Below are 23,115 nucleotides of genomic sequence, written 5' to 3' on the forward strand. Positions count from 1 at the left end.
ATCTAGGGGAGGGGGTGGAGGGAAGGAGGGGAAAAATTCGTAACAGAAGGGAGTACAAGGGATAATGTTTGAAAAAAAATACCTATGCATATGTACTGTCAAAGAAAATGTTATAATTATAAAAATTAATTTAAAAAATACTGCCAGAGAACAAACAAACAAACAAACAAACAAAAAGAAAAAAAATCTCTAGACCTAAGAAATCCAGGGCTTCCTGATAAAAGGTAGATCTCTGTTGTGTGGCAAAAGTGGAAATGGAAATATTTGGAGTTGAGGAAGAGGGTGAATTGTTTGGTAAGTTTGTTAAAAAACAAAACAAAGCAAAATACTTATAAGCCAGTACTGAAGACGCTGAGAATTATAACACTCATTCAGGGCAATAGAAGACCATGAATGGAATACTAAGTTCTGAAAAATGTTGAGAGAATAAATCAGGAAATAACAATAACAAAGACAAGGAGAGGTGGGGAATGCCATAAATAGGCTATACAGACTTTAAAAACTTTACTTATAATTAGGATTTTAAGTCTTATGCAATAATCAATCAATCTCATTCCTATACAATTAAATGGGAATATTTTCCTAAAAGAAAAGAAAACTTGTTCTAGGAATTAATTAATCCAAAGTTCCTTGCCTCAGTGTCCTAGTCCTCTAAAGACAAAAACATTCCCAGGGATGTGGAGTCTGTACCTTTCATACTTGTAGGTATTTAAGACTATGAGTTACCATACAACCTGCTGATCACATTCATTTTTGTCAGTATACAAAGGGAAACTGTATAACAGAGCTAAAAATAGTGTCATTATATCTTTGTTGTTTATCTATTAGGCTAAAATAAACCTTCTTTTGAAAAAATGTTCAAGGACTTAAATTTGATGTCTCATTTCATTCCAAAATGAAGTTTGAAATAAGAAAGTGACGATGTTACACCGATGTCTCTAACAAAACCCAAATATTAAATCTTATTTCTCACCCACTTACAATATTTTCAGAGATAAATAGTTTCTATTGATAATACCAATTGAATTCAAACCATAACTTGCAACCTTAAGGAGGTAAAGCACATCTTTGAAGTAAATATTTAATATCAATTGTTGAGATTTATTTTAATAGTCATTAATCTTACAAAATCTAAGATTTTACTTTAGACTAGGATTATGACATACTTTCCTCCCTCCATTAAGCTATAAATTGTTTAAAGCAAGGGATATTTGTTTTTTTTTTTTCTTCTTTGACTCATCTACTAGTTCCATAAACATGGACTTTCACATACTAATCACTTAATAAATGCATAGTGAATTTAATTGATTTTTTAAAGACTGGTTTAAATTTTAGTAGGACAGAGAACTACTTGCCTGTAATGAGTTTAGGAAAGTAATTTCACAGTGCGATGACTTGGCATTTTCAGAATTGATAGATTCAATAACTCACTAAGGCTTCTGTCTCAAACCAAACCTTTCTAACAGCTGTCTTTGACCATACATAGAATGCATTCCATGTTTCATTATAAATCTCAACCTTGTTAATTCACATGACTGAACTTCCTCTTTTTCATGATATTATTGCCCATTTTTATTCCTAATGTCTTATCTCTTTTCTTAGTTCAATCATTTCTATCTTTTTTCTATGACCTATTCATTCAAAACAGGAAAAAATCCCTTTTTATTGTTACAGTTCCAAGGAATTCTTTTAATTTTTCATATGAAAGACATATGGATAAGCAGTTTGTATGGTCAATAGAAATAAACTACCCAGAAATATGCTATTGGTTTTTTATTCAAACTAAGAAAAAGCATAGGAGACTTCAGAATATGCACAACTTTAGGTTATATATACACAAGTAAGTATATTATTTTCCTGAATTATTTTCATTTTCATTTAGAAGAGATTCTGAGTTCTTCACTAATTATAATAAAATATATCCAATACCTCTGTTTTTTTTTTAACTAATCATGAGAAAACAGTTGTATGAATGAGCATTCTCAGAATGAAAAAAAAAAAACATGAATACAGAAGAGAATTAATATTTGTGAATTTAAAGAAGAGGAAAAACATATTTATATCATGAAATTATAATTTCAACATTTTTTTTTCCTTTTCCTTTCCTTTCTAACATCCCATCAAATAAATAAAAGCAATCAAAGCAAATATGCTACTCTTCAATTCAATTACATGATAAAGATTCTCTTCCTTATCCTAAAGTTCTGAAAATGTATTCTTACATATTCAGGAAATCTCATTTCCAAGAATCCATGTATTACAAGAACAAGGGATAATCTACTTCTCAGATCTGTGGAGAAAGGAGGCATTGATGGTTTAAAAAGAACTAGAGAACATTATGAAAGGGAAAACGAATTCTTTTGACTAGATTTCCTTAACAAAATTTTGCACAAACCAAATCATTACAGCCAAGATTAGAAGGAAAGCTGAAAGTTGGGGGACTATTTATAGCCAGTGTTTCTTTTCTTTTTTTTTTTTTTATTCATTTTTCCAAATTATCCCCTCCGTCCCTCCACTCCCTCCCCCGATGGCAAGTAATCCCATATATTTTACATATGTTACAATATAACCTAGATACAATATATGTGTGTAAATACCATTTTCTTGTTGCACATTAATTATTAGCTTCTGAAGGTATAAGTAACCTGGGTAGATAGACAGTAGTGCTAACAATTTACATTCGCTTCCCAGTGTTCCTTCTCTGGGTATAGTTATTTCTGTCCATCATTGATCAACTGGAAGTGAGTTGGATCTTCTTTATGTTGAAGATTTCCACTTCCATCAGAATACATCCTCATACAGTATTGTTGTTGAAGTGTATAGTGATCTTCTGGTTCTGCTCATTTCACTCAGCAACAGTTGATTTAAGTCTCTCCAAGCCTCTCTGTATTCCTCCTGCTGGTCATTTCTTACAGAGCAATAATATTCCATAACTTTCATATACCACAATTTACCCAACAGTAAAGGCGACTCAAAGTCTAGCCTATGCATCCCGGTGGGACGTGGATGTCTGCAGCAGGTGACGTGAAAAGCCCCTGCGCTCAAACTGGAAGTGTCTGCCAGAAACCACGGTCCCTAGTTCAAAGGTTCCGCTTCTCTGGGACTTCTGTTCCACCGCCTTCAGCCAGCGGAGCCAGGCACTATGAGTTACCGCCCCGCCCACTCTTCAATCTCTTAACTACCCTGAGGTAAAAGCCTGGATTGCCTATGTCGGCCACACCCCCAGTGCCGAGATCTGCTGAGTCACCCCCGGGATCACGGAAGATCCAATCTGGTTTTAAATTTTAAAGTGGCTTATATTTCTCTTCTGAACTGCTGTTTTATAAGCAGAGAAGAGCTAACAGCCTGTGCCAGATTCTTTTATCTCAGTGGATTCTCTGATCCCAAAGACCGGTTCAGTGTGCCACTACCCCACTGTCTGCGCTGGCCTCTCTTCTTCCTCCCCTAGGATTTGACTTTTCCTGCTGAAACTCCAGATTCTCTTCAGCTGGTAAGTCGTGCTTCCAGTCCTTGTGGATTCTATAAGTCCAAAGCTATTTCTGAGGCTGATTAAATCTAGTTGGTTGTGAGGGAAGAAAGGAGCTTACACAGTCATGTGTATCTTCTCCGCCATCTTGGCTCCGCCTATGTCCATAGACAGTGTTTCTAACAAAGGACTCATTTATAAAATATATAATTGAACTGAATCAAATTTATAAAAATTCAAGCCATATCCCAATTGATAAAATTTAAAAGATATGTAGAAGCAATTTACAGATACTATTTCTAGTCATAGATACTATTTCTAGTCATATGAAAAAATGTTCTGAATCACCTTTGACTAGGGTAATGCATATTAATACAACTCTGGAGTACTACTTCATACTTCTTAGATTGGCTAAGATGAAAAAACAAATAATGATAAATGCTGGAAGGGATGTGGAAAAAATGGGACACTAATGCATTTTTGGTGGAATTGTGAACTGCTCTAAGCATTCTGGAGAGCAATTTATAAATATTTCTAAGAACTTTAAAACTATGTGTATACCTTTTGATCCAGCAGTGTTTCTATTAGGTTTGTATCTCAAATATATTATAAAATAGAGAAAATGACCCACACATGCAAAATTGTTTGTGGCAGTTCTTTTTGTAGTGGCAAGGAACTGGAAAATGAGCAGATGCCCATTAGTTGGGGAATTGGGGGAATACTTTATGGTATATGAATATAATATAATATTATTGTTCTATAAAATAATTGATGACAAGCCTGCTTTTAGAAAAGTCTGCAAAACTTATATGAACTGATGCTGAGACATATAAGCACAGTTAATAGAACATTTTACATAGTAACACAAAGATTATGTGATGATCAACTGTGATAAACTTGCCTTTTTAAAACAATGTGATGATTCACGGCCATTCCAAAGGATTTGGGATGGAAAATGGCATCTACCTCTGGAGAGAGTACTGTAATGATTGACTCTGGATCAAAGCATAGTATTTCCACCTTTTGTTGTTGGGAAGGCTGCTGGTGTTGTTGTTGTTGTTGTTGTTGTTGTTGTTGTTGTTTGTTTGCTTGATTGTTTTTTTCTTTTTGTTTTTTTTTCTCTCTTTTTATCTGATTTTTCTTGCACAACATAATATATATGTAAATATGTTTAAAAGAATTGCATATATTTAACCTCTATCAGATTACTTGCCATCTTAAAGAAAAGGGAGGTAAAGAATGAAGGGAAATTTTTAATGTAAAGTTTTACAAAAAAATGCATTTGAAAACTATCTTTACTTGTATTTGGAAAAAAGTAAAATATTTTTGCAAAAAATGTTCAAGAAAACAATCAGCAAAACATAGAAATCAAGACTTGGTTTATTGTTTTGTTTATTATCTACACTTAGGAAAGTCATGAAGAAAATGTTAATAAAACAGATTAAGTTAAAAAAAAATAAAACAAAAGGAATAGCTGATTTTATTGAACAAACAAGCTAATAAAGCCACTAGGATCTTTAAATATTCAAAAGAATTTCACCAGAAAGTATTACAACAGAAGGTCAGCCTTATTAGGGAGAATCTGCAGTCAAACAGAAAGAAAGCAACAGACATACAGACACAGAGAGTCTTCTAATCCAACAACTCTCAAACATATGAGTTCAGTGTATCAGATTCATCTGAAGTAATCCTTTTAGTTAGTAGCAAAAGCTCACTGGAGTCAATCGAAGTAGCTCTCAGTAACAAGAGTCAAAAATGGAGAAAACACTTCCTATGATGTAGACTCACTAATTTGTTTTCTGTCATTTTGTCCTTTTTATTACTCTCCAGAAATGTCTTTTTTAATGGCAAGGAGTATAGTTGATAGAATATTTGACATGAGGTCTAGAAGTTCAAATTTCAAAACTGAACTTAGATCTTTACTCAGTCTGTGAACCTGTGAAAGTTCTGAAACCTATCTTGACCTCTATTTCCTTAACTGTAAATTATTGATAATAATAGCAACTACCTCCCAGGTTTGCATTAACAATAAAATGCTATTTGTAAGTACCTTGAAAATCTAGGAGATACCAGGTAAGGTAGAAGAAAGAAAACAATACTCATTATATTAGAGGTCAAATAGTTTATTGCTCACAAAAATGTTAGCATATTACTCTGAAGCCCCCCCAGTCCTTTCGATAAACTTATATAGCAGACTTATGGTAGAATGCATATGCCACTGAGAGCTCAGATCTCTTAAGTCTCTGCCTTTATATCTTTTTGTTAATAATGGGCAGATCCACAGTGGGAAAGGGACCCAGAAACAGTGTGAATTGCCTTATCCTCTTGTATCCTTAATGACAAAATGATTAATAGAGTTTGATAACAATGAATACTGTATTGGATGAAGTTTGTTTTTTTATTTAAACTATTTATTTTCAAAACATCTGCATGGATATGTTTTCAACATTAACTTTTGCAAAACTTTGTGTTTCAATTTCCCCTTTCCTTCCCCCACCCCTGCACTAGATGACAAGTAATGCAATTTATGTTAAACATGAATGAAATATATGCTAATTCCAACATATGCATACATAATTATACAATTATCTTGCTGCACAAGAAAAATCAAATTAAATAGGAAAAACTGAAAAAGAAAATAAAATATAAACAACAAAAGAGTGAAACTACTAAGCTGAAGTCAACATTCATTTCCCACTGTCCTCTCTCTGAGTACAGATGGCTTATTTCCTCACAAGACCACTGGAACTGGTTTGAATCACCTCATTGTTGAAGAGAGTCATGTCTATCACAATTAATTATTGTATAATCTCACTATTGACATGTATATTGGTCTCCTTGTTCTATCAATTTCACTTAGCATCAGTACATGTAAGTCTCTCTAGGCCTCTCTGAAATCATCTTACTGATCATTTCTTATATAACAATAATATTCCATAACATTCATGTGATAACTTGTTCAGGCACTCTGCAATTGATGAGCCTCCAATCACTTGAGCATCCAAACAAACTGTTCTTGCACTACAAAAAGGGGTACCACATATGTGGCTCCCTTTCTGTCCCTTAAGATGTCATTGGGATATAAACCCAGTAGAAACACTGTTGAATCAAAGGATTTGCACATTTTGATAGCCCTTTGGGTATAGTTACAAATTGTTCTCCAGAATGATTGGATCCATTCACAATTCCACCAACGATGTATGTGTCCCAGTTTCCACACATGCCCTTTAACAATCGTCATTATGTTTTTCTATCATCTTAGACAATCTGACAGGTATGTAATAGTACCTCAGAGTTGTCTAACTTGCATTTCTCTGATCAAAAGTGATTTAGAACACATTTTCATATGACTAGAAATGGTTTCAATTTCTCCATCTGAAAAATTGTCTGTTCATATACTTTGACTATTTATCAATTGGAAAATGGCTTTAATTAATATAAATTTGAATAAATTCTCTATGTATTTTAGAAATGACACCCTTATCAGAACCTTTGAATATAAAAGTTTTCCCAGTTTATGGCTTCCCTTCTAATCTTGTCTGCATTAGTTTTGTTTGTACAAAATGTTTTTAACTTAATATCATCAAAATTATCTATTTGGTGTTCAATAATGAGTTCCAGTTCTTCTTTGGTCATAATTCCTTTCTTCTTCACAGATCGGAGAGGTAAACTATCGTATGTTCTTCTAATTGGGTTGTAATGTCTTAAAAAAAAAACAAAAACATTTTGACCTTATCTTGGTATAAAGTGTAGATCCATGTCTAGTTTCTGCCATACTAGTTTCCAATTATCCCAGCAGGTTTTGCCAAATATTGAGTGATTATCCCAAAACCTGGGGTCTTTGGGTTTGTCAAATATTACATTGCTATAGTTCTTGACAATTTTGTCCTGTGTAACTAACCTATTCTGTTATCCAACTACTCTCTTCTTAGCAAGTATCAAATGGTTTGGATGAATGCAGCTTTATAATATAGTTTTTTTTTTTCTTTGCATTTAATTCATGTAGTTTGAAAACCATTCAGCAGAGGAGACAAGAACAATTATTCATTTGCTTCTTGAGGGGGAAAAATGGGAGGTGGGCAAGTGTAGGAAGTGCAGAGGAAAGCCCCAGTTTCCTGGAATAAAGGGAGGACCGGAAGAAACAAGACACTGTGTCAGGAATCAAGTTCATCCTTGAACACAAAGCAGCTTTCAGAGGCAGGTGCTTTGCTCTGGCAGAGGCAGGGGAGAAGCGACTAATGGACTACTCAGCGACCTAGAGGAGTGGTGCATTCGCCAGAGGGTGCAAGAAAGGTTAAGACAGCTGTTCTAGGAGCTTTACCCATGCCCAGAGAGCTGCCCTTGAGAGAAAGGGGTGTGAGAAGGGCAGACTTTTGTAACCACACCTCAAAAAAAAAGACTATAAATATTTTATCACTGAATATTTCCCATTTCAATAGCATTGGACAGACAGCTCAACATACTGAAATATTGATTCCTTTGAAAAACAAAAACCAAAAAGAAAAAAAGGAAATGAAAAAAAATATATTGCATCTTTCAGTTTGTGATTTCCTAGCTGGCAGTGAGGGCCATGTGCACTAGTGTCAGCCTGCAAGAGGCTTTGGATTTGTGGGACACTCAAGCAGGCCACAGTGGCAGAAATGGAATCTGTACAGCCCCATGAACTGACTGTGCTGGGCAAGGCCCCAGCTGGGTTTAGTCACCCATCACTTTCGGAGTCTGCCCATCAGAGGTCTGGTTAGCCGACTAGATGAACATGGGCTGTGTGAGGTCCTGGCTAGCTGGCATGGTGACATGCTGGATCTGGTGCAGCTGCTTGCCATCTATGAACTGCCCAAATTGCTGCTGTGCTTGCTGGATCTCAGTCCATATAATCTACTGTGCAGTAGCCCCAAGAGTCTGGATCTGTCCCTGAACAACCTCAGTACCTGAGACAGGCCATGCTATGTGAATATACTGCAGCTGGTCAGCGTTTAACTGCACCAGAATTTGTTGGATTTCCCATGATGGTGATGATCTGTTGCATCACTTGCATGATCTGCCCTACATTGTTTGGTGCCTTCTGTGTTTGGCCCTGGGGTTGGGCCTAGTTTATCTGCACCTGCTGGCCTTCTCCAACCTCTATTGTCACTGGGGCTGTCTGGCCCTGCAGAGGCTGGGCAATGATGATCTGTTCTGACTGAATGGTAGTGGTGGAGGTGGTGGTCTGCTGGGCAGTCTGCTGGCCTTAGAATGGGAAGGCTGCTGTGGGCTACTGGGCTAAGGTGAAGTAATAATGGACTGACTCTGCAGGAGTCACAAATTGGCACAGCTGGACTTCCAGCCAAGATGGTGGAGAAGACACACACATTTATTTAAGTTCTGCATTTTCTCTCAGAATAATTAATTTCACAACAAGGCTCAGAATTAGTGCTTGACTAAAAAAAAAACACAAATAATTACCAAGGGAAGACATATTAAAAATTTGCCAGAAAAGGTATGTTTTTGCTCAAGGGTGGGGGTGGTTTTGGATCAGGTGCAGACTGAACACAGGCAGCTGCAGCACAACAGAGTAAGGCAGGAAGCTCACAGCTGAGCAGACCTGAGGGGGGTGGGGTGTGATCTCAGCCATTTCTGTGGAGAGAGCTTTAACACAGTGTTGGCTACTTTGCCTTGGGCAGCAAGCCAGTGGACAAGAAGAGAAGCTAAAAACATAGGGGGTGAAGACTATAAACCCGAAAAACTAGGGTCTCTCAGGGCCTGGCCACACCCAAAAAGAGTGACTCAGCACGCTCTCAGAGTCTTAGAGAATAGACACAGCACAGCCATTGCTGTCCTGCTAGTGCCTCATTGCTGTCCCCTGCAGTCTGTACAGGAAGTTTGGTAATACCATCTAGCCCCACCCCCCACCCCCAAAAAAGCAGACCATTCATTTTTCTTGCTCATTTGTTCTCTTTGACCCTTCTCTGACAAAATGATCAGAAAATCAAAGCACACTATAACTAGTAATAGCTTCTATATGGATTGAGAGCAGACTTCAAACTCTGCAGAGACTAAAAACAGACTGTCTCCAGATGAATTCCCAAAGAGGTATATCATCTGGTCCTCAATGCACAAGTCTCTCATAGAAGAATTTAAAAAATCTCTCACAAGAGAGCTAGGAGAAAAATGGAAAGAGAAAAGGGAAGCTTGGCAAGAGAGTCTGGATAAGTCATTACATTCATTTAAAGATAGAGTGGATAAAGAAATCAAAACCTTGAAAAACAGAATTAGTGAGCTGGAAAAAGAAAACAGCTCTCTAAAAATAAAATTGGTGAAATGGAAAAAAAATTCCAGAGGAAAAAAAACTCATTAAAAAACTCAATTGGAAAATTAGAAAAAGATTATATATATAAAATACTTCGTTGAAAATCAGAATCAAACAAATGGAAATTAATGACTCAAGGAGACACCAAGAATCAGTCAAGCAAAGCCAAAAAAATGAAACAATGGAAAAAATGTCAAATACCTCCTTGTGAAAACAACAGACCTGGAAAATAGATCTAGGAGAGCCAATTTGAGAATTATTGGACTCCCTGAAAAATATGATGAAAAAAAGAGCTTGGACACTATTTTCCAGGAAATTATCAAAGAGAACTGGCCAGAAGTTATAGAAAAAGAGGGTAAAGTAGAAATTGAAAGAATTCATTGATCTCCTACTGAAAGGGACCCTAAAATCAAAATACCAAGAAATATAGTGGCCAAATTCCAGAACTATCAGATGATGGAAAAAAAAAATATTGCAAGCTGCTAAAAAAAATCAGTCCAAATATGAAGAAGCCACAATAAGGATTTCCCAGAATATAACAGCGTCCACATTAAAGGATCAAAGGGCCTGGAATTGATATTCCAAAAGGAGCATCTTTTTCCAGGGAAGAGAACATTAAATTAAATAAGTGAATTTCATCTATTCTTGATGAAAAAAAAAACATGGTCTAAACAAAAAGTTTGATCTCCAAATATAGAACTAAAGAGACTCCTAAATGGGTAAAAAGAAATCTTGAGAACTATATTTCAGCCATAAAGATATATAAAGAACACATTATACATTTTTTCTACAAACTAGAGGTGGAAAGGAAATTGTGCCCAGAAAAGGGTAAGGTGGGGGTACTACATCTCAAGAAGAAGCAAAGGGAACCTATTATATTTGAGAAAAAGAATGGAGGGGGATGAACATAGTGTGTATCTTACTGCCATCATAACTGGATTAAAGAGAAAAATATTAGAAATATTAGATTTATAGTGAAACTTCTCCTACTTCATTGAAGAGTGGGAGGGGAAAAGTGAAAAGAGAAGGAGTAAGCTAAACAGAAAGGAATACAGAAATTGTGAGAAAAACGGGTAAGATGGGGGAGGAACTCTAATGTTGGGGGAGGGATACTAAACAAGGATGGCTGTGAGAAGCAAGTGATTATCAAAGGTTTAATATTGGGGAGAGGTTTAAGGGGGAAAGGAGAAAATAATAAGCACGGGTTAACAAGATAGAAAGTAATACAGAATTGATCATTTTAACCATAAATGTGAATGGGGAAAACTCCCCCATAAAGAAGAAGTGGTTAGCAGACTGGATTAAAAGTCATAATCCTACAATATGTTGTTTACAGAAAATAGACCTAAAGAAGGGTGTTACATTCAGAGTAAAAGTAAAAAAATCTACTATGCTTCAAGTGAACCAAAAAAAGCAGGGGTAGCCGTCCTCATCTCAGATCAAGCAAAAACAAAAATTGATCTAATTAAAAGAAATAAGGAAGGGCATTATATCTTGCTAAAGTGTAACATAGATAATGAAAAAATATCAATATTAAAAATATATGCACCAAGTGGTGTAGCATTTAAATTCTTAAAAGAGAAATTAAGAGAGCTACAAGAAGAAATAGACAGCAAAACTATAATAGTGGGAGATCTCAACCTTGCACTCTCAGAATTAGATAAATCAAACCACAAAATAAATAAAAAAGAAATCAAAGAAGTTCATAGAATACTAGAAAAACTAGATGTGATAGATGTTTGGAGAAAACTAAATGGAGACAGAAAGGAGTACACTTTCTTCACATTAGTTGATGGAACCTATACAAAAGTTGACCCTATATATTAGAACATAAAAACCTCAAATTCAAATGTAGTAAGGCAGAAATAGCAAATGCATCATTTTCAAATCACAATGCAATGAAAATTACATTAAATAAAAAGCCAGGGGAAAGTAGACCAAAAATAATTGGAAACTAAATAATCTCATACTAAAGAATGATTTGATGAAACAGCAAATCATAGACATAATTAATAACTTCATCCAAGAAAATGACAATAATGAGATGTCATTCCAAAATGTGTGATATGTAGCCAAAGCAGTAATAAGGGAAAATTTCATATCTTTAGAGGCCTACTTGCATGAAATAGAGAAAGGGAAGGTTAATGAATTGGGTTTGCAACTAAAAATGCTAGAAAAAGAACAAATTAAAAACTCCCAGTCAAACACTAAACTTGAAATTCTAAAAATAAAAGCGCAGATAAATAAAATTGAAAGTAAAAAAAAAAATACTGAAGTAATTAATAAAACTAACCATTGGTTCAATGAAAAACCTTAGTAAATCAGATTAAAAAAAGGAAAGAGGAAAATCAAATTGTTAGTCTTAAAAATGAAAAGGGAGAATTCACCACTAATAAAAAGGAAATTACATCAATAATTAGAAGTTACTTTGTCCAACTTTATGCCAATAAATTAGATAGCTTAAATGAAATGGAAGAATACTTTCAAAAATGTCGCTTGCCCAGATTAATAGAGGACGTAGTAAATAGTCTAAACAGGCCCATTTTAGAAAAAGAAATAGAACAATCTGTTAACCAACTCCCTAAGAAAAAATCCCAAAGACCAGATGGATTTACAAGTGAATTTTACCAAACATTTAAAGAACAATTAACTCCAATGTTATGTAAACTATTTGAAAAAATAGGGATAGAAAGAGTCCTACCAAATTTCTTTTATGACACAGACATGGTATTGATATCTAAGCCAGGTAGATTGAAAACAAAGAAAGAAAATTATAGACCAATCTCCCTAATGGATATTGATGCTAAAATCTCAAATAAAATATTAGCAAAAAGATTACAGAAAATCAACCCCAGGATAATACACTATGACCAAGTAGGATTTATAACAGGAATGCAGTGTTGGTTCAATATTAGGAAAACTATAAGCATAATTGACTATATTAATAATCAATTAACAAAAAATCATATGATCAGAATATAGATGAAGAAAAATTTCATAAAATCCAACATCCATTCCTAATAAAAAACACTTGAGAGGATAGGAATAAATTGACTTTTCCTTTAAATAGTCAGGGGCATATATTTAAAACCATCAGTAAGCAACATATGTAATGAGGATAAACTAGAACCTTTTCCAGTAAGATTAGTACTGAAACAAGTTTGCCCACTATCACCATTATTATTCAATATTGTATTAGAAATTGTATTGAATTAGAGTCAAGAAGGAGATTAAAGCAGTTAGAGTAGGTAATGAGGAAACCATAGTATCACTCTTTGAAGATCATATGATGGTATACTTGGACAGCCACAGAAATTCTACTAAAAAGCTACTAGAAATAATCCATACCTTTAACAAATTTCCAGGATGCAAAATAAACCAACATAAATCCACAGTATTTTTATAATATCACCAACAAAATCCAACAGAAAGAGATACAAAGAGATATCCCATTCCAAATAACTGTCGATAGCATAAAATACTTGGGAATCTATCTACCAAACGAAAGTCAGGAATTATATGAGCAAAATTACAAAACACTTGACACAAAAATAAAGTCAGATTTAAATAATTGGAAAAATTTTATGTGCTCATGGATAGTCCAAGCAAATGAAATAAAGATGACAATACTCCCTAAACTAATCTATTTATTTAGTGCCATACCAATCAGACTCCCAAGAAACTAGTTTAATGACCTAGAAAAAATAACAACAAAATTCATATGGAAGAAAAAAAGGTCGAGAATTTCAAGAGAATTAATGGGAAAAAAATGAAATGAATGTTGCCTAGCTATATCTGATCTAAAATTATATTATAAAGCAGCAGTCATCAAAACCATTTGGTATTGGCTAAGAAATAGATTACTTGATCAGTGGAAAAGGTTAAGTTAAAAAAAAACAAAATTGTCAATAACTATAGCAATCTAGTGTTTGACAAAATCAAAGATTCCAACTTTTGGGATAAGAATTCCTTATTTGGGGGGTGGAGCCAGGATGGCAGAGAAGATACATGTGAATTTGTAAGCTCCCTTATTCCCTCATTACTAATTAGTTAAATCAGCCTCAAAAATAATGCTGGACTGATAGAAACCACAAGGATTAAAAGCACAATTTACTAGCTGAAGAGAATCTGGAATTTCAACAGAAAAGGTAACTTCCAAAGGGATGAAGAAAAAAGGCCAGCTAGGTGCTGATATTCCAAAAGGCAAAAGATCAAGTATTGCAACCAAAAATAAACTGCCCAGCTAAGTTTAGCATTTTCTTCCATGGAAGAAGATAGTCATTTAATGAAACAGAGGAATTCCATTTGTTTCTAAGAAAAAAACCAGACTTAAACAAAAAAATTTGATCTACATCCACAAGACTGAAGAAAAACAGAAAAAGGTAAAAAGAACTCTTGAGAACTGTATCTCTGTTGTGAATATACAGAAAGTCCGCACGGACAATTTGATTTTACTGATAAATAAAAAAAAAAGTGGGGGTTGTAGTAAAGGGAAGGGGGTAGTATCAGAAAAAGGGGAAGGAGTGATCAAAAGAGGGAAACTACATCTGAGGAAAAGGAATAGAAAATCTACCACATCTGAGGGAATTTAGAGAGTGGGAGAAACATTGTGTTAATCTTACTCTCATCAGAGTAAGCTCAAAGAATAAATAATTGATAGATTTGTTTTTCATAGAATTCTCTCTCATTTCATTAAAAGGGGGGGGAGAGGAAAAGGGAAAAGGAAAAGGGGAATAAGGGAAAATTACAAGAAAAGGGAAGGGACTTGGAAGGAGGTGAAGGGATACTAAAAAGGTAGGGCTGTGTGTCACAAGTGGGGTCTATATATTAAATACTGGGGAAGGAGTTCAGGGGGTTCAAGGGAAAAAAGCATAATCTGGGGATAATATGATGGCAGGAAATACAGAATTAGTAATTTTAACTGTAAATATGCATGGGATCAACTCTCCCATCAAATGGAGACAGATACCAGACTAGATCATAATTCAGAACCCTACAATATGTTGTTTACAGGAAACACACTTAAAGCAGGAAGATACATACAGAGTAAAGGTAAAAGGCTGGAGCAGAATCTATTATGCTTCATGTAAAGCCAAAAAAGCAGGGGTAGCCATCCTTATCTCAGATCAAGCAAAAGCAGAAATTGATCTAATTAAAAGAGATAAGATAGGAAACTATATCCTGCTAAAATGTAGCATAAACAATGAAGGCATATCAATACTATACATATATGTACCAAGTGGTATAGCATCTAACTTTCTAAAGGAAAAGTTAAGAGAGTTGCAAGAAGAAATAGACAGTAAAACTATAATAGTGGAAGATCTCAACCTTGCACTTTCAGATTTAGACAAATCAAACCACAAAACAAATAAGAAAGAAATTAAAAAAGTAAACAGAACATTAGAAAAACTAGGTATGATAGAACTTTGGGGAAAACTGAATGGTGATAGAAAGGAATATACTTTCTTCTAAGCCGTTCATGGAACCTATACAAAAATTGACCATATATAGTAGGACATAAAGATCTAAAAATTAAATGTAGGAAGGCAGAAATAATAAATGCCTTCTTCTCAGATCACAATGCAATAAAAACTACATTCAGTAAAAAGTTAGGGGTAAATAGACCAAAAAGTAATTGGAAACTGAATAATATCACCTTAAAGAATGACTGGGTGAACCCAAAACCAAAAATTAAACTTGAAATACAAAAATTAAAAGGAGAAATCAATAATATTGAAAGTAAAAAAACTATTGAATTAATAAATAAAACCAAGAGTTGGTTTTATGAAAAAGCCAATAAAATAGATAAACCTTTGGTAAATTTGATCAAAAAAAAAGAAAGAGGAAAATCAAATTGATAGTCTTACAAATGAAAAGGGGGATCTTACCACCAATGAAGAGGAAATTAGAGAAATAATAAGGAGTTACTTTGCCCAACTTTATGCCAATAAATTTGATAACTTAAGTGAAATGGATGACTTCCTCCAAAAATATAGGCTCCCTAGATTAACAGAGGAGGAGATAAATTGCTTAAATAGTCCCATTTCAGAAAAAGAAATAGAACAAGCTATTAATCAACTCCCCAGGAAAAAATCCCCAGGGCCAGGTGGATTCACATGTGAATTCTACCAAACATTTAAAGAACAATTAGCCCCAATGTTATATAAATTATTTGAAAAAATAGGGGATGAAGGAGTCCTACCAAATTCCTTTTATGACACAGACATGGTACTGATACCTAAACCAGGTAGATCGAAAACTGAGAAAGAAAATTATAGACCAATCTCCTTAATGAATATTGATGCTAAAATCTTAAATAAGATATTAGCAAAAAGACTTCAGAAAAATCATCTCCAGGATAATACACTATGATCAAGTAGGATTTATTCCAGGAATGCAGGGCTGGTTTAATATTAGGAAAACTATTAATATAATTGACCATATTAATAATCAAATTAATAAGAACCATATGATCATCTCAATAGATGCAGAAAAAGCATTTGACAAAAATCCAACATCCATTCCTACTAAAAACTCTTGAGAGTATAGGAATAAATGGACTATTCCTTAGAATAATCAGGAGCATATATTTAAGACCTTCAGTAAGCATAAAATGTAATGGAGATAAACTGGAACCTTTGCCAGTAAGATCAGGAGTGAAACAAGGTTGCCCACTATCACCATTACTATTCAATATAGTACTAGAAATGGTAGCCTCGGCAATAAGAGCCGAGAAAGAGATTCAAGGAATTAGAGTAGGAAATGAGGAAATTAAACTATCACTTTTTGTAGATGACATGATGGTATACTTAGAGAACCCCAAAGACTCTGCTAAAAGCTACTAGAAATAATTCAAAATTTCAGCAAAGTGGCAGGATACAAAATAAATCCACATAAATCCTCGGCATTTTTATATATCACTAACAAAATGCAACAGCAAGAGATACAAAGAGAAATTCCATTCCAAACAAATGTTGAGAGTATAAAATATTTGGGAATCCATCTACCAAAGAAAAGTCAGGAATTATATGAGAAAAATTACAAAACACTTGCCACAAAAATAAAATCAGATTTAAATAATTGGAAAGACATTCAGTGCTCTTGGATAGGCCGAGCGAATATAATAAAGATGACAATACTCCCCAAACTAATCTATTTATTTAGTGCTATACCAATCAGACTCCCAAGAAACTATTTCAATGACCTAGAAAAAATAACAACAAAATTCATATGGAAGAATAAAAGGTCGAGAATTGTAAGGGAACTAATGAAAAAAAACTCAGAGGAAGGTGGTCTAAGTGTACCTGATCTAAAGCTATATTATATAGCAGCAGTCACCAAAACCATTTGGTACTGGCTAAGAAATAGGCCGGTAGATCAGTGGAACAGATTAGATACAAAGGACAAAAAAGGATACATATATAGCAACCTTATCTTTGACAAACCCAAAGATACCAACATTAGGGATAAAAATTCATTATTCGGAAAAAAACTGTTGGGAAAACTGGAAATTAGTATGGCAGAAATTAGATATGGATCCACACTTAACACCATATACCAAGATAAGATCAAAATGGGTCCATGATTTAGGCATAAAGAATGAGATCATAAATAGATTAGAGGAACAGAGGATAATCTACCTCTCAGACTTGTGGAAGAGGAAGGAATTTATGACCAGAGGAGAACTAGAGATCATTATCGATCACAAAATAGAAGATTTTGATTACATCAAACAAAAAAGTTTCTGTACAAATAATACTAATGCAAACAAGATTAGAAGGGAAGTAACAAATTGGGAAAATATTTTTAAAAGCAAAGGTTCTGACAAAGGTCTCATTTCCAAAATATATAGAGAACTGACCCTAATTTATAAGAAACCGAACCATTCTCCAATTGATAAATGGTCAAAGGATATGAACAGACAATTCTCAGAGGAAGAAATTGAAACTATATCCACTCACATGAAAGAGTGTTCCAAATCGCTACTGATCAGAGAAATGCAAATTAAGACCACTCTGAGATACCATTACACACCTGTCAGATTGGCTAAGATGACAGGAACAAATAATGATGAATGTTGGAGGGGATGTGGGGAAACTGGGACACTAATACATTGCTGGTGGAGTTGCCAAAGAATCCAGCCATTCTGGAGAGCAATCTGGAATTATGCCCAAAAAGTTATCAAACTGTGCATACCCTTTGACCCAGCAGCGCTACTACTGGGATTATATCCCAAAGAAATACTAAAGAGCGGAAAGAGACCTATATGTGCCAAAATGTTTGTGGCAGCTCTTTTTGTTGTAGCTAGAAACTGGAAGATGAATGGATGTCCATCAGTTGGAGAATGGTTGGGTAAATTGTGGTATATGAAGGTTATGGAATATTATTGCTCTGTAAGAAATGACCAGCAGGAGGAATACAGAGAGGCCTGGAGAGACTTAAATCAACTGATGCTGAGTGAAATGAGCATCACCAGAAGATCACTGTACACTTCAACAACAATACTGTATGAGGATGTATTCGGATGGAAGTGGAAATGTTCAACATAAAGAAGAGCCAACTCACTTCCAGTTGATCAATGATGGACAGAGGTAGCTACACCCAGAGAAGAAACACTGGGAAGTGAATGTAAATCGTTAGCACTAATATCTGTCTGCCCAGGTTGCATGTACCTTCGGAATCTAATGTTTATTGTGCAACAAGAAAATGATATTCACACACATGTATTGTACCTAGACTATATTGTAACACATGTAAAATGTATGGGATTGCCTGTCATCGGGGGGAGGGAATAGAGGGAGGTGGGGATAATTTGGAAAAATGAATACAAGGGATAATATTATAAAAAAAATATATATAATAAAAAATTTAAAAAAAAAAAAGAATGACTGGGTGAAACAGCAAATTATAGAAACAATTAATAATTTCACCCAAGATAATGACAATGATGAGACATCATACCAGAATCTGTGGGATGCAGCTAAAGCAGTAATAAGGGGAAATTTTATATCTTTAGAGGCTTATGTGAACAAAATAGAGAAAGGGAAGATTAATGAATTGGGCCTGCAACTTAAAAAGCTAGAAAAAGACCAAATTAAAAACCCCCAACCAAAAATCAAACTTGAAATACTAAAATTAAAAGGAGAAATCAATAATATTGAAATTAAAAAAAACATTGAATTAATAAATAAAACCAAGAGTTGGCTTTATGAAAAAGCCAATAAAATAGATAAACCTTTAGTAAATCTGATCAGAAAAAGGAAAGAGGAAAATCAAATTGTTAGTCTTACAAATGAAAAGGGGGATCTTTCCACCAATGAAGAGGAAATTGGAGAAATAATAAAATGTTACTTTGCCCAACTTTATGCCAATAAATTAGATAACTTAAGTGAAATGGTTGACTTCCTCCAAAAATATAGGCTTCCTAAATTAACAGAAGAGGAGATAAATTACTTAAATAGTCCCATTTCAGAAAAAGAAATAGAACAAGCTATTAATCAACTGCCCATGAAAAAATCACCAGCACCAGATAGATTTACATGTGAATTCTACCAAACATTTAAAGAACAACTAGCCCCAATGTTATATAATTTATTTGAAAATATAGGGGATGAAGGAGTCCTGCCAACTCCATTTATGACACAGACATGGTACTGATACCTAAACCAGGTTGATCGAAAACTGAGACCAAAAAACTATAGACCAATTTCCTTAATGAATATTGATCCTAGAATCTTAAATAAGATATTAGCAAAAAGACTTCAGAAAATCATCCCCAGGATAATACACTATGAACAAGTAGGATTTATACCAGGAATGCAGGGCTGGTGTAATATTAGGAAAACTATGAGTATAATACACCATATTAGTAATCAAATTAATAAAAACCATGAGATCATCTCAATAGATATAGAAAAACATTTGATAAAATCCAACATCCATTCCTACTAAAAACTCTTGAGAGTATAAGAATAAATGTACTATTCCTTAAAATAGGCAGGAGTATATATTTACGGCTGTCACTAAACATAATATTTAATGGAAATAGACTGGAACCTTTCCCAGTAAGAGCAGGAGTGAAACAAGTTAGCCTTCTATCACCATTACTATTCAATATTGTATTAGAAATGCTAGCTTCGGCAATAAGAGTCGAGAAAGAGATTAAAGGAATGAGAGTTGTTAATGAGGAAATCAAACTATCACTCTTTGCAGATAATATGATGGTATACTTAGAGAACTCCAGAGATTCTAATAAAAAGTTATTAGAAATAATTCAGAACTTTAGCAAAGTTGCTGGGTACAAAATAAATCCACATAAATCCTCAGCATTTTATACATCACCAACAAATTGCAAGAGATACAAAGAGAAATTCCATTCCAAACAAATGTCGAGAGCATAAAATATTTGGGAATCCATCTACCAAAGAAAAGTCAGGAATTATATGAACAAAATTACAAGGTACTTGCCACAAAAATAAAATCAGATTTAAATAATTGATAAGACATTCAGTGCTTGTGGATAGGCTGAGCGAATGAAATAAAGATGACAACACTCCCCAAACTAATCTATTTATTTAGTGCTATACCAATCAGACTCCCAAGAAACTATTTTAGTGACCTAGAAAAAATAACAACAAAGTTTATATGGAAGAATAAAAGGTCAAGAATTTCAAGGGAATTAATAAAAAAAAAAGTCAGATGAAGGTGGTCTAGTAATACCTGATCTAAAGCTATATTATAAAGCAGCAGTCACCAAAACCATTTGGTATTGGCTAAGAAATATTAATCAGTAGAACAGATTAGGTACAAATGACAAAAAAGGGTACAACTATAGCAATCTAGTGTTTGATAAACCCAAAGATACCAACATTAGGGATAAAAATTCATTATTTGAAAAAAACTGTTGGGAAAACTGGAAAATAGTATGGCAGAAATTAACACCATATACCAAGATAAGATTAAAATGGGTCCATGATTTAGGCATAAAGAATGAGATCATAAATAGATTAGAGGAACAGAATATAGTCTACCTCTCAGACCTGTGGGGGAGGAAGAAATTTATGACCAGAGGAGAAATAGAGATCCTTATTGATCACAAAATAGAAGATTTTGATTACATCAAACTAAAAAGTTTCTGTACAAACAATACTAATGCAAACAAGATTAGAAGGGAAGTAACAAATTGGGAAAATATTTTTACAGTTAAAGGTTCTGATAAAGGCCTCCTTTCCAAAATATATAGAGAATTGATCCTAATTTATAAGAAATCAAACCATTCTCCAATTGATAAATGGTCAAAGGATATGAACAGACAATTCTCAGATGATGAAATTGAAACTATATCCATTCATATGAAAGAGTGTTCCAAATCACTACTGATCAGAGAAATGCACATTAAGACAATTCTGTGATATCACTACACATTCAGATTCGCTAAGATGACAGGAACAAATAATGATTATTGTTGGAGGGGATTTGGGAAAACTGGGACACTAATACATTGTTGGTGGAGTTGTGAAAGAATCCGTCCATTTTGGAGAGCAATCTGGAACTATGGCCAAAACTTTATCAAACTGTTCATACCCTTTGATCCAGCAGTGCTGCTACTGGGCTTATATCCCAAAGAAATACTAAAGAAGGGAAAGGGACTTGTATGTGCCAAAATGTTTCTGGCAGCTCTTTTCATATTGGCTATTAACTGGAAAATGAATGGATGCCCATCAATTGGAGAATGGTTGGGTAAATTGTGGTATATGAAGGCTATGCAATATTATTGTTCGTAAGAAATGACCAGCAGGATGAATTCAGAAAGGTTGGAGAGACTTGCATGAACTGATGCTGAGTTAAATGAGCAGAACCATAAGATCACTATACACTTCAACAACAATACTGTATGAAGATGTATTCTGATGGAAGTGGATATCCTCAACATATAGAAGATCCAACTCACTTCCAGCTGATCAGTGATAGATAGAAACAACTACATCCAGAGAAGGAACACTGGGAATTGAATGTATAATATTAGCACTATTGTCTATCTACCCAGGTTAGTTATATTTTCGGAATCCAATACTTGCATTAAGAAAATTGGATTTGCACACATATATTATATCTAGGTTATACTGTAACACATGTAAAATGTATGGGATTGCTTTTCATCTAGGGAAGAGAGTAAAGGGAGGGAGGGGAAAATCTGGAAAAATAAATACAAGGAATAATGTTATAAACATTACTCATGCATATATAATGTCAAAAAATATATAATTATAAAATTAATAAAAAAATTCCTTATTTGACAAAAACTATTGGAAAAACTGGAAATTAGTATGGTGGTAAATTAGGTATAGACACACACTTAACACCATATACCAAGATAAGATCAAAATGGGTCTATGATTTATGCATAAAGAATGAGATCTTAAATAAATTATTCTTTACCTCTCAGACTTGTGGAAGAGGAAAGAATTTGTGACCAAAGAACTAGAGATCATTACTGATCACAAAGTAGAAAATTTTGCTTACATTCAATTAAAAAACCTTTGTTCAAACAAAACTAATGCAAAAAAGATTAGAAGGGAAACAACCAACTGGGAAAACATTTTTAAAGTTAAAGGTTCTGATAAAGGCTTCATTTCCAAAATATATAGAAAATTGACTCTAATTTATAAGAAATCAAGCCATTCTGCACTTGATAAATGGTCAAAGGCTATGAATAATTTTCAGATGATGAAATTGAAAATATTTCTACTCACATGAAAGTGTTCCAAATCACTATTGATCAGAGAAATGCACATGAAGACAACTCTGAGATACCACTATACACCTGTCAGATTGGCTAAGATGACAGGAACAAATAATGATGAATGTTGGAGGGGATACAGGAAAACTGGGACATTGATGCATTGGTGATGGTGTTGTGAATGAATCCAACCATTCTGTAGAGCAATCTGGAATTATGCCCAAAAAGTTATCAAACTGTGTTTAAAATAAAAATAAGAGTTGATTTTATGAAACTAACTATATAGATTATGAACAAATGAAATAAATTTAGTTAATTTGATTAGAAAAAGAAAAGAATAAAATCAAATTGTTACTCTCAAAAATAAAATTTCCAGCAATGAAGAGGAAATTAGAGAAATAATTAGGTAGTATATTGCCCAAATATTAAGCAATAAAATAATAATTTAAATGAAATTGAAGTACACTTAAGTAAATATAGATTACCCAGATGAACAGAAAGAGAAATAAATTACATAAATAGTCCTAATTTAGAATAAGAAATGGAACCACCTATTAATCATCTCCCTAAGGAAAAATCTCCAGAGCCAGATGGATTTCCATGTAAATTTTACCAAACATTTAA

The 23,115-nt window shown here is 33.9% G+C and overlaps 1 pseudogene; it reads right to left on the minus strand.

Annotated features, from left to right (window-relative positions):
* Positions 1 to 8,161: 8,161 nt before the first annotated feature.
* Positions 8,162 to 8,816, minus strand: LOC141550449 (nuclear transcription factor Y subunit gamma pseudogene; annotated as a pseudogene).
* Between the last annotated feature and the right edge of the window lie 14,299 nt (positions 8,817 to 23,115).

This window comes from Sminthopsis crassicaudata, chromosome 1 (genome assembly GCF_048593235.1).
Source record: "Sminthopsis crassicaudata isolate SCR6 chromosome 1, ASM4859323v1, whole genome shotgun sequence".
In the NCBI taxonomy this organism is placed as follows: domain Eukaryota; kingdom Metazoa; phylum Chordata; class Mammalia; order Dasyuromorphia; family Dasyuridae; genus Sminthopsis; species Sminthopsis crassicaudata.